Here is a 9,891-nt window from a genome sequence, read left to right as displayed (position 1 = left end):
TGATGTAGCCAACAAGCCAATGCATGTGTAGCTTAGCGTAGTGCTAGTGCTGCTAGAGCTGGCGGCTAGGGTTTAATATTTGCAAAAGTTTAGCAAAATTGGATTACAACAAGTGTAGGCTATTACAAGTTGCTACAATTTGATATCACAGACAACTCACTGAAGCATTGTACAACTTTCAGTTTGTCATTGTGAAAAAACTTTTTTGTTGTTGCTTTTATTAAAGTAACCTACATCGAACTGATTTGTTGTCACGTTAGTTGTTGTTAGCACCATAGATAATATTTAAGTGATAATGCCCGAGGGTTTGGAGGATATATTGGCATTGGTGTTGTTAGGCCCAAGACGAAGTCGAGGTATCTATGTAGGTATCATACAGGTATTATACAGCATCTATGGTTAGCTCAACCTGTGGGCCTACACGGAATCTGATTATGTTGGGTATGTGAAGTGTTTTTCCAAGGCCGTTTACTGTTGCTATGAGCGACGATGCCTTTGGTTTCTTGGCGGGGGCAGAGCATAGAAATAAAAATGGTCGGGAGAAAGGGGTGAACCTGTTGCTAGGAGAAGTTCGTGGAACGCTGTTAAAGGCAGGGAGCTGAAATGAGAACTATCCGTTGTTTTATAGTTCAATGGAAATATGCCAACTTTATGAGATCAAAATGCACTGAAATTCTCCAAGTAAAAACTTCAAAATCCAGCGTCTATTTCTTACTTTCAAGAAAAAGAATTAAACGGCATATGCCAGCCTGGACACGAGTCATCGTCATGAACTTTTTCCATACATGTCGGCCAAATACTCCGGACACTACCCCTTTAAGATGTCAATCAGACTGTTGTTTACACAGTGGCCTGGGAACTGATGTCCAGTAGAAAGTAGCTGACAGGGACCATCGGGAGTAGATTCAACGGGACCATGCGCTCCATGGTAAAACAACTGCTGAAATAAGAGACGAAGATCTCTGTAGTTTGACCTCGAATTGCTATAATCCGGTAAGAGACAAAATTGGTAAAACACCTGCACAAGAAAAAAAACACCTGTTAGCTAGCTACAATAATGTTAGCTAAGTAAGCCATGCTAGCCAACTTTATTTTGTGTGTATGTGTGTGTATTTGTTTTCAGTTTCTGATTGCCTCCTCCAATAACCATAATGTATCAAAAGAGGCACCTGCAAGCAATTTTTCTGCCATTTAAATATTTGCACGAGTATGTAAATATCAGGTTGATATTTGCATGTGTGAATGGGATCAATTCCTTCACTATGGTTAAACAGTTGTGTTGTACAAGATCTGACCAATAGTGTGCAACTGCAACCCGCAATTCAGGAGTTCCTGCATGTGGGCATTCCCCCCCCCCCCCCCCCCCCCCCGAGCATCCCATTGGTTCCTTCATGAACAACCCCCCCCACCCCCCACCCCCCACCCCCACCCCTCGAGCATCCCATTGGTTCCTGCATGATCGCCCTCCTACTGTGTACCCGAGAAACCGTGGCCGACAGGCGGGGGCGAAGGACACTGTCTAGCGGTTGACCCTGCCTCCCGCTGGCACAGCAGGTGGGAGGCTGTGGCGATACAGTGTGCAGAGCAAGGCTTTACTAGATTCCACGCCCACTTTACTTCTCTTGATGACAGCTTTGCACACTCTTGGCATTCTCTTAACCAGCAAGTATTTTTATTTTCCACAAGTATTATCAGATTAACAGTTTTGTACAGATTATTATCAGACTCAAGTTACAAATGCTGGTAAACACTCAAATACATTTAGTTAAATTTTTTTCACAAAAGTAGTGCACTGGGCCTTTACTAGTCCTGTATTAGCAGACCGATATAGACATCTTCAATGCGGGCAAGAAAATCGCAGCACCCCCAAACTACTTCCCGCGGCTACGCAGTGCATGATGTTGCTGCTTTTGCCCATTAAATAAATACTCTGCCATAGCAGTGTGAGAGGGCCAGCTGTTCTAGTGTTTTATGGGAAAACAGCAGTTGTCATTGTTGTGAGTGTCTAATGGTATGGCCAAGAGCAGAATATAGCCTAGGCCAAGTTACAGTTGCGTAAAAAAATATTTGCCCCTTTCTGATTTTCTCAATTTTTCCATATTTTTTATACTGAATGTTATCAGCTCTTCAACCAAAACCTAATATTAGATAAACGGAACCTGAGTTTACAAATAACTAAAAAAATATATAATTATTTTATTTATTTAATTAACAAAGTTATGCAACACCCAATTCCCCTCTGTGAAAAAGTAATTGCCCCCTTACACTCAATAACTGGTTGTGCAACCAAATGCTGTAGTTGTTTATCAGTCTTTCATATTGCTGTGGAGGAATTTTGGCCCACTCTTGCATGGAGAACTGCTTTAACTCAGCGACATTTGTGGGTTTTCAAGCATTTTTTACATTTACGTCATTTAGCAGACACTCTTATCCAGAGCGACTTACAGTTAGTGAGTGGATCATTTATTTATTTTTTCATACTGGCCCCCCGTGGGAATCGAAGCCACAACCCTGGCGTTGCAAACGCCATGAGCAAAGTGATGATGCTGTATGTGGCTGCTATGAAAGTGAGCTGTGTGTGCGGGTGATCAGGGGTGTATCCATTCTGCCGATTCTGTTGTGAAACATTTCTTAAATGGAAGCCCAACGGAACGAAATGGGTAGGGACCTACCTACATTTGTCCAATAGAAACTCTTGTTTTATTTGCAAAATTGAACATTTTGCCACTGTTTGGACTAATGATTACACCCCAGATCAGCTAGAGTGAGCAAGGCGCTATTGAATGTGTTACTGTCTGTCACCTTGATTACTCCAATTTGTCTCTAGACCTGTGCATGAACTTTCATTTGTAGGCTAGGTTGTAGCAACCTCATGATGGGTATAGGGCAACTTCGAGTATCATGTAGTAGCCGAAACCTATCGAATGAGCTGGGTGAATGGAATATGAATGACAGTCATCCAATATGCTGTAATAGACATAAGGCCATGTTCCCCCCCAAAATCGTCCTCCCTAATCTTAAACGGCACCGACCGCCACTGTTGCTGTGAAATGCCAGTAAAGTATTTCAGCATTAAATAAGTTGGCGCTCTGTTTGTATCATAGGCTTTTTGTTAATAAATGTTGTAACAGAATATACGCCTCTGCTCTGCTTGTATTTGTTGTACTTGCTTACATTGTACCATGAAATAGGACCTTGCAAGACATCCAGTTTATGGTATTTTGAGGACAGGTAATAGTATGTACTGTGCTGTAATGCTCTATAGTGGCTGCATTGTCTGTTTGGTTTGTGTGCGGTGGGATGCCTCCAGCATCACTAATGGCATTAGGATCCCCTTCGCTACTCTCTCTGCTATAGGTGCTGATATAGGCAATATACAGAGATGAGAGAGAGAATAGGCTGATATCCCATCCCCCTGATCTGTAGACTAGTCCTTCCATTCTGCTCCTCCTCAACTCCTAATAAGTGGTGGAAGTAACAGTTTCCTTCTGCAATCTAAAAACTGCAGTGCAAAATGAGCCACATTTGCATCTTTCTATTTCTTTGGGAGCTGCACTTCAGTGAAACGCAAAAACATAATTTGGTATGATCATGGTGTATTTTCCCATGATATGAATACATTCCCTCCCCCGGTGTCTATTGGGTCTTATCATATTGTTGTAATGAAACAAAAGATGTGTATCTAATTGTGTGTCTGCCCCCTCCTTGCCCTCCTCCTCCTTCCCCTCCCTGAAATCCCCCCCATACTGAATCATCCCATCCTGCTGCTTCTCCATTGGAAAACAAAAAGGCTTGTGTACCAGCTGGAGAAAGCACTTTACACACATCAACCACACACACATCACTCATCCTTACACACTGTTAGCTGTGGGGTAGACAGAGTGCATTCCGTTCATGGGCATGACCCCAAGTAAACTACGTACTCCCACATCAGTCCACTCTCAAACACTATGATGTCATTGTTGACCAGTCACCCAGTAGGGGAAAGATCCATAGAGGCACTCCCTGTTCCCTTCACCCCAACTAGGCTACTCACTGGGTGCATCTCAATACACTCTCTTCCTCTGTCCCAGTCAGAATAGTTTGAAGTGTTTGTGTACTTAAACCTGCCTGTACTCCTGCAACAGCCTAATCAGAGCTGTGACTCACATGTTCTCCTCTGATTGAAAGGCCCATAAAAACAGACCTTAGGCTACTTCTGGTTCCTCCTGTCAGCTCCAGGTTATCTCTACAGTCAGTCAGTCACTGTTATACCGGAACACAGTATTTACAGAACGTGCTGCTCACTGCTCAAACACAATGCCTCATTGTTCAGTCTCTGATTATGGGGATCTATGATTTTGAAATGACTGTCATACTAGGATGTTATAAAGCTACTTTTGTTTGGCTACAGTAGGCTATATCCATTCAAAGAGCATGTCAGATCCATAGCTATTAGGCTACCCTCTATTACTATTAGGCTACAGTGCAATAGGTCATTCATTGTTCATTTTGGGGATAAATCTAATTTTCAAATAGGCTAGGTGATGTCTGCCTGCTGCTGTATCTATGTAGCCTAAATATCTATGCTAGATTGAGATCTATGGTACAGCTATTACTAAAACCCTCATGCAGGGCTATCGCAGAGCAGTTAATTCCCAGTCAGAACTCCCCATTACCCACTTCAAATAAATAAATCCTAGCCATTTAGACCTGTCTGTTCTCTCTATGGTGTGAGAGCATTTACAGAGAGAGCATTTACTGATGAATGAAGGTAATTTAGTGAAACAGATCATGTGCTCAAGTATTGCTGACAATGTGAGGGATGTGTGAATGCAAATATACAGCTATCTTTTCTGTTTAGCCCATCTACATGTATGTATTTCACTCTCCCTAGTCCCTACACATTAGCTGTTGTTGGGAAATCAGGGCTATTCTGCACAGCACTTTTACAGCACTTCTGAAGTTAGTCACATTCTTATCAAATCACACGGTACACCAGCCACCTGTGACAGTGTTATCATCAGCAGACCAGTTGACAGCACCAGCATGGTGTCAACAACAGATAATAATGTGGAAGTTCAGCTGTTTCCGAACGTAGGACCAACTGAAGCTGTAGCACTTATCATCAGGCTCACACGGTGGTGTAGACTAGAGAGAGCATTGGTTCCTCTCAGCCGTGGGAAATACAGGGAGGATATGGGACTGTTATCCTTAACCACTGATACAGGGTCAGATATTTTCCCATTCTCCTAGTAGTTAGGCCTAAGGTTAGGATTGGGGGAATGGGGTATGCTGGCCCTAGATCTGTGGTTAAGGGCAACTTGTGCCTCGAGCACAGTGAGGCTGTGGGGGTGTTAGCAGGTCAAAGGGCGTGATGGCGGGCAGGGAGTTAAAGTTGAGCTGGACTAGAATACGGACAATGGGGACAGGACTTGGTCTGGTGGTCTCTTCACTGCCCTGACCCCCTTTGTCACTCACTGACTTCCATTCCATCCCCCTTTCTTTCTCTCTGTTTCTCTCTGTCTGTTTTTCGATCATTCTCTCTCTTCCTCTGTCTCTCTCTTCCTCTTCCTCTGTCTCTCTATTCCTCTGTCTCTCTCTTCCTCTGTCTCTCTCTTCCTATGTCTCTCTCTTCCTATGTCTCTCTCTTCCTCTGTCTCTCTCTTCCTATGTCTCTCTCTTCCTCTGTCTCTCTCTTCCTCTGTCTCTCTCTTCCTCTGTCTCTCTCTTCCTATGTCTCTCTCTTCCTCTGTCTCTCTCTTCCTCTGTCTCTCTCTTCCTCTGTCTCTCTCTTCCTATGTCTCTCTCTTCCTATGTCTCTCTCTTCCTCTGTCTCTCTCTTCCTATGTCTCTCTCTTCCTCTGTCTCTCTCTTCCTCTGTCTCTCTCTTCCTCTGTCTCTCTCTTCCTATGTCTTTTCCATAAAATCTTCCCTGTCTCTTTTCTTATTCGCTCTCTCTCTCTCCCTGTGTTTTTTTTGTGCTGAGGGAACGGCAGTCCTGCAGTCATGTGACTTTTTTGTCTCAACACAATCGCCAGTGTTTGTCATTGGTCGATTTCTTTGAAAAAGTATTGGTCTCCAGGGCGACAGAGAATGGCGGCACCACTTCACTTTTTTCTCCTGCCCCCACCCCTTCCCTCCACATCGCGCTGAGTGTGTGGGGCTCTTATTCACTCCACTGGATCAGGGAGCAGTGTAACACACACTCTCACTGTGTGTTTCTCTCTCTTGCTCTTCTTTCACAGCACCACAGAGACCCAGACAAATGGTTGGAGTCTACTAAAGAAAGTGAGTAGTTGTTGGGTTTTTGTCCCCTGTTTTGGAAGTTTGTTCTGGCTCTTTTTCTGTTGGCTGTCTTTGTCAAACTGTTGCTTTCAGAGTGTTTGAAATAATGTGAAGTAATAGACGTTGATGTCGTTCTAAGGCAGATTGTAACAAAAAACGAATTATGAAATCAGTCTGCAATTTAACTTTTTGTTCGCTTATGTGTCATTCACATTGTCTTATGGCAACTGACTGATGAAAAATGCTCTTACCAGTAGCCTATCTATTAAAGACATTACCATGGTAATGACAAGAGCAGAGCAATCACTTGAGTGTCTAAAGGTGAATGCAGGTCTAACACTGGCACAAATGTCTTGTCTTCATATCAGGTGAGGGTACATTTATCAAAGCTCTCATGTAGCCTATCTACGGTCTGAACATCTTTTAGGAGTCATAGATCTTTTGTTGTTATTGCTGCATGCTGACTATTAATTAAGATGAGTATGATTCATTTTCTGGCTAGATTGGTGGTGGATTTCCCTTCCATGGGAAATTAAATTGACAGTAATTTTAGTGTAATGCTGCGTTAGCCCTAAACATGGAGCTTACAGTTGTCTTCATTTCAGTGAAAGTCTATGGAAAGAATTTGTGTTCAAACTGATGGCGTGACAATTGTGTCTGTGGTCTCAAGATTTGTGTTCTTTAAACCATTTGGTCGTATTGGTTGTGTAGTAGAGAAAGCTGCTATCTTGAGACTGCAGCTGTGAGCTGTCTTGTGTTTCTCTGGCCTTGTCCCGACACAGACAATCTTTGGGCTGTGTCTGTGAATTAGGCTACTTTGTCACATTTTGGCATGGCAACTGCTTTCAAGTGTTGTCCTCTTTTGGCTGCCCTGCTCCTGCTCCACCAACCAGGTGGCTCGCCTTGTGTTTGGTAACCGTGACAACGCCAGAAGCAGAGCTCTCGGCCACTCCCACAGGTGCACTCTTGTCTGTCTGATGGCCTGAGGATCTCCTGTTACACACACACACGCACACACGCACACACACACTGCTCGATCGACCTGGCTGTCCTGTGATACTTGACCTGCGCAGATCAGTCAGTTACCAGTTCCTACACAATAGAGCAGACATACCAGGTTCATTTCAGCATCTCTTTAGTCAGGGGAGACCAGTCCTGTGAGAGGTTATCTCTCATACTCAGAGCTGGGTTGCTGATAAGAGAGCCTGTATTATTTGCCTGTGTCTTGTGTGAAAAAGATACAGGATGAATGGGAAGGCTAATGTACGGGAGGCAGACTGGCTGGACCTAGACAGGGAGTTTGGGAAACAGCTGTTCTGTTACAAGTGAATAATTGTTTACAGTGAGGGAAAAAAGTATTTGATCCCCTGCTGATTTTGTATGTTTGCCCACTGACAAAGAAATGATCAGTCTATAATTTTAATGGTAGGTTTATTTGAACAGTGAGAGACAGAATAACAACAACAAAATCCAGAAAAATGCATGTCAAAAATGTTATAAATTGATTTGCATTTTAATGAGGGAAATAAGTATTTGACCCCCTCTCAATCAGAAAGATTTCTGGCTCCCAGGTGTCTTTTATACAGGTAACAAGCTGAGATTAGGAGCACACTCTTAAAGGGAGTGCTCCTAATCTCAGTTTGTTACCTGTATAAAAGACACCTGTCCACAGAATCAATCAATCAATCAGATTCCAAACGCTCCACCATGGCCAAGACCAAAGAGCTCTCCAAGGATGTCAGGGACAAGATTGTAGACCTACACAAGACTGGAATGGGCTACAAGACCATCGCCAAGCAGTTTGGTGAGAAGGTGACAACAGTTGGTGCGATTATTCACAAATGGAAGAAACACAAAAGAATGTCAATCTCCCTCGGCCTGGGGCTCCATGCAAGATCTCACCTCGTGGAGTTGCAATGATCATGAGAACAGTGAGGAATCAGCCCAGAACTACACGGGAGGATCTTGTCAATGATCTCAAGGCAGCTGGGACCATAATCACCAAGAAAACAATTGGTAACACACTACGCCGTGAAGGACTGAAATCCTGCAGCGCCCGCAAGGTCCCCCTGCTCAAGAAAGCACATATACATGCCCGTCTGAAGTTTGCCAATGAACATCTGAATGATTCAGAAGAGAACTGGGTGAAAGTGTTGTGGTCAGATGAGACCAAAATGAAGCTCTTTGGCATCAACTCAACTCGCTGTGTTTGGAGGAGGAGGAATGCTGCCTATGACCCCAAGAACACCATCCCCACCGTCAAACATGGAGGTGGAAACATTATGCTTTGGAGGTGTTTTTCTGCTAAGGGGACAGGACAACTTCACCGCATCAAAGGGACAATGGACGGGGCCATGTACCGTCAAATCTTGGGTGAGAACCTCCTTCCCTCAGCCAGGGCATTGAAAATGGGTCGTGGATGGGTATTCCAGCATGACAATGACCCAAAACACACGGCCAAGGCAACAAAGGAGTGGCTCAAGAAGAAGCACATTAAGGTCCTGGAGTGGCCTAGCCAGTCTCCAGACCTTAATCCCATAGAAAATCTGTGGAGGGAGCTGAAGGTTTGAGTTGCCAAACGTCAGCCTTGAAACCTTAATGACTTGGAGAAGATCTGCAAAGAGGAGTGGGACAAAATCCCTCCTGAGATGTGTGCAAACCTGGTGGCCAACTACAAGAAACGTCTGACCTCTGTGATTGCCAACAAGGGTTTTGCCACCAAGTACTAAGTCATGTTTTGCAGAGAGGTCAAATACTTATTTCCCTCATTAAAATGCAAATAAATGTATAACATTTTTGACATGCGTTTTTCTGGATTTTGTTGTTGTTATTCTGTCTCTCACTGTTCAAATAAACCTACCATTAAAATTATAGACTGATCATTTATTTGTCAGTGGGCAAACGTACAAAATCAGCAGGGGATCAAATACTTTTTTCCTTCACTGTATCTACTCAGGATTTTAAGTGTGTTTGTGTGTGTGTGTGTGCGCGCCCATGAGTGTGAGTGTGTGCTCACAGGAAGCTGTGGTGGAGTATGTCATGGCTTTATCTATCCGTAGACATTAATACTTGACTAAGGAACAGGGACTGGGGCCGCGTTGTTGCTGCCTGCCACATGGTGCCTTGTATGATGTCACTACTGGTGGTGTAATGCAAAGCAGTGTTTCTGTAGATTCTTTAGGCTACTAGATGATTTTTATGCCAGGTTCTGATGAGCCCTTTTACACTAGTACTCTCTAGAATATGAGACGTATAGTATATTGTGAGGATGATATCTATAAATGAATGTGTAGTAGAACAATACAAGTCCATTATGTGAGAGGAGACAGTGTCATGTTCCCCAGGCAGGAGGATGCGTACAGGGGGAAGGGAAGGGTGAGGGTGGGACGTACACTGACTCAACCAGCCACCCCACTGCACACACAGCAAGATTAATAATTTGATCCACGGAAGAGAAAGAGAAGTGGAGTGAGTGAGGGAGAGAGAGCGAGAGAGAGGGAGAGAATGACACAGACAGACAGACAGACAGACATCGAGAAAGACAGGTAAAGGGAGAGGGAGAACCAGACAGAGACAGGGCGACCTCACACACTCTCTGAAAGGCTTACTCTGTTCACCCCTGAC

At 43.9% G+C, this 9,891-nt stretch overlaps 1 protein-coding gene across 1 annotated transcript in view; it reads left to right on the top strand.

Annotated features, from left to right (window-relative positions):
- Positions 1-900: 900 nt before the first annotated feature.
- The window catches only part of LOC311137215 (ras association domain-containing protein 8-like), a 63,915-nt gene continuing 54,924 nt past the window's right edge, over positions 901-9,891 (top strand). The window contains exons 1-2 of the mRNA XM_084171583.1: positions 901-993; positions 6,228-6,270. The gene's annotated coding sequence lies outside the window, so the exon portion shown is untranslated. The remainder of the gene's footprint in view (positions 994-6,227; positions 6,271-9,891) is intronic.

Source organism: Coregonus lavaretus (assembly GCF_964263955.1).
Source record: "Coregonus lavaretus genome assembly, chromosome: 11".
In the NCBI taxonomy this organism is placed as follows: Eukaryota; Metazoa; Chordata; class Actinopteri; order Salmoniformes; family Salmonidae; genus Coregonus; species Coregonus lavaretus.
This window is presented reverse-complemented; position numbering and strand designations above follow the sequence as displayed.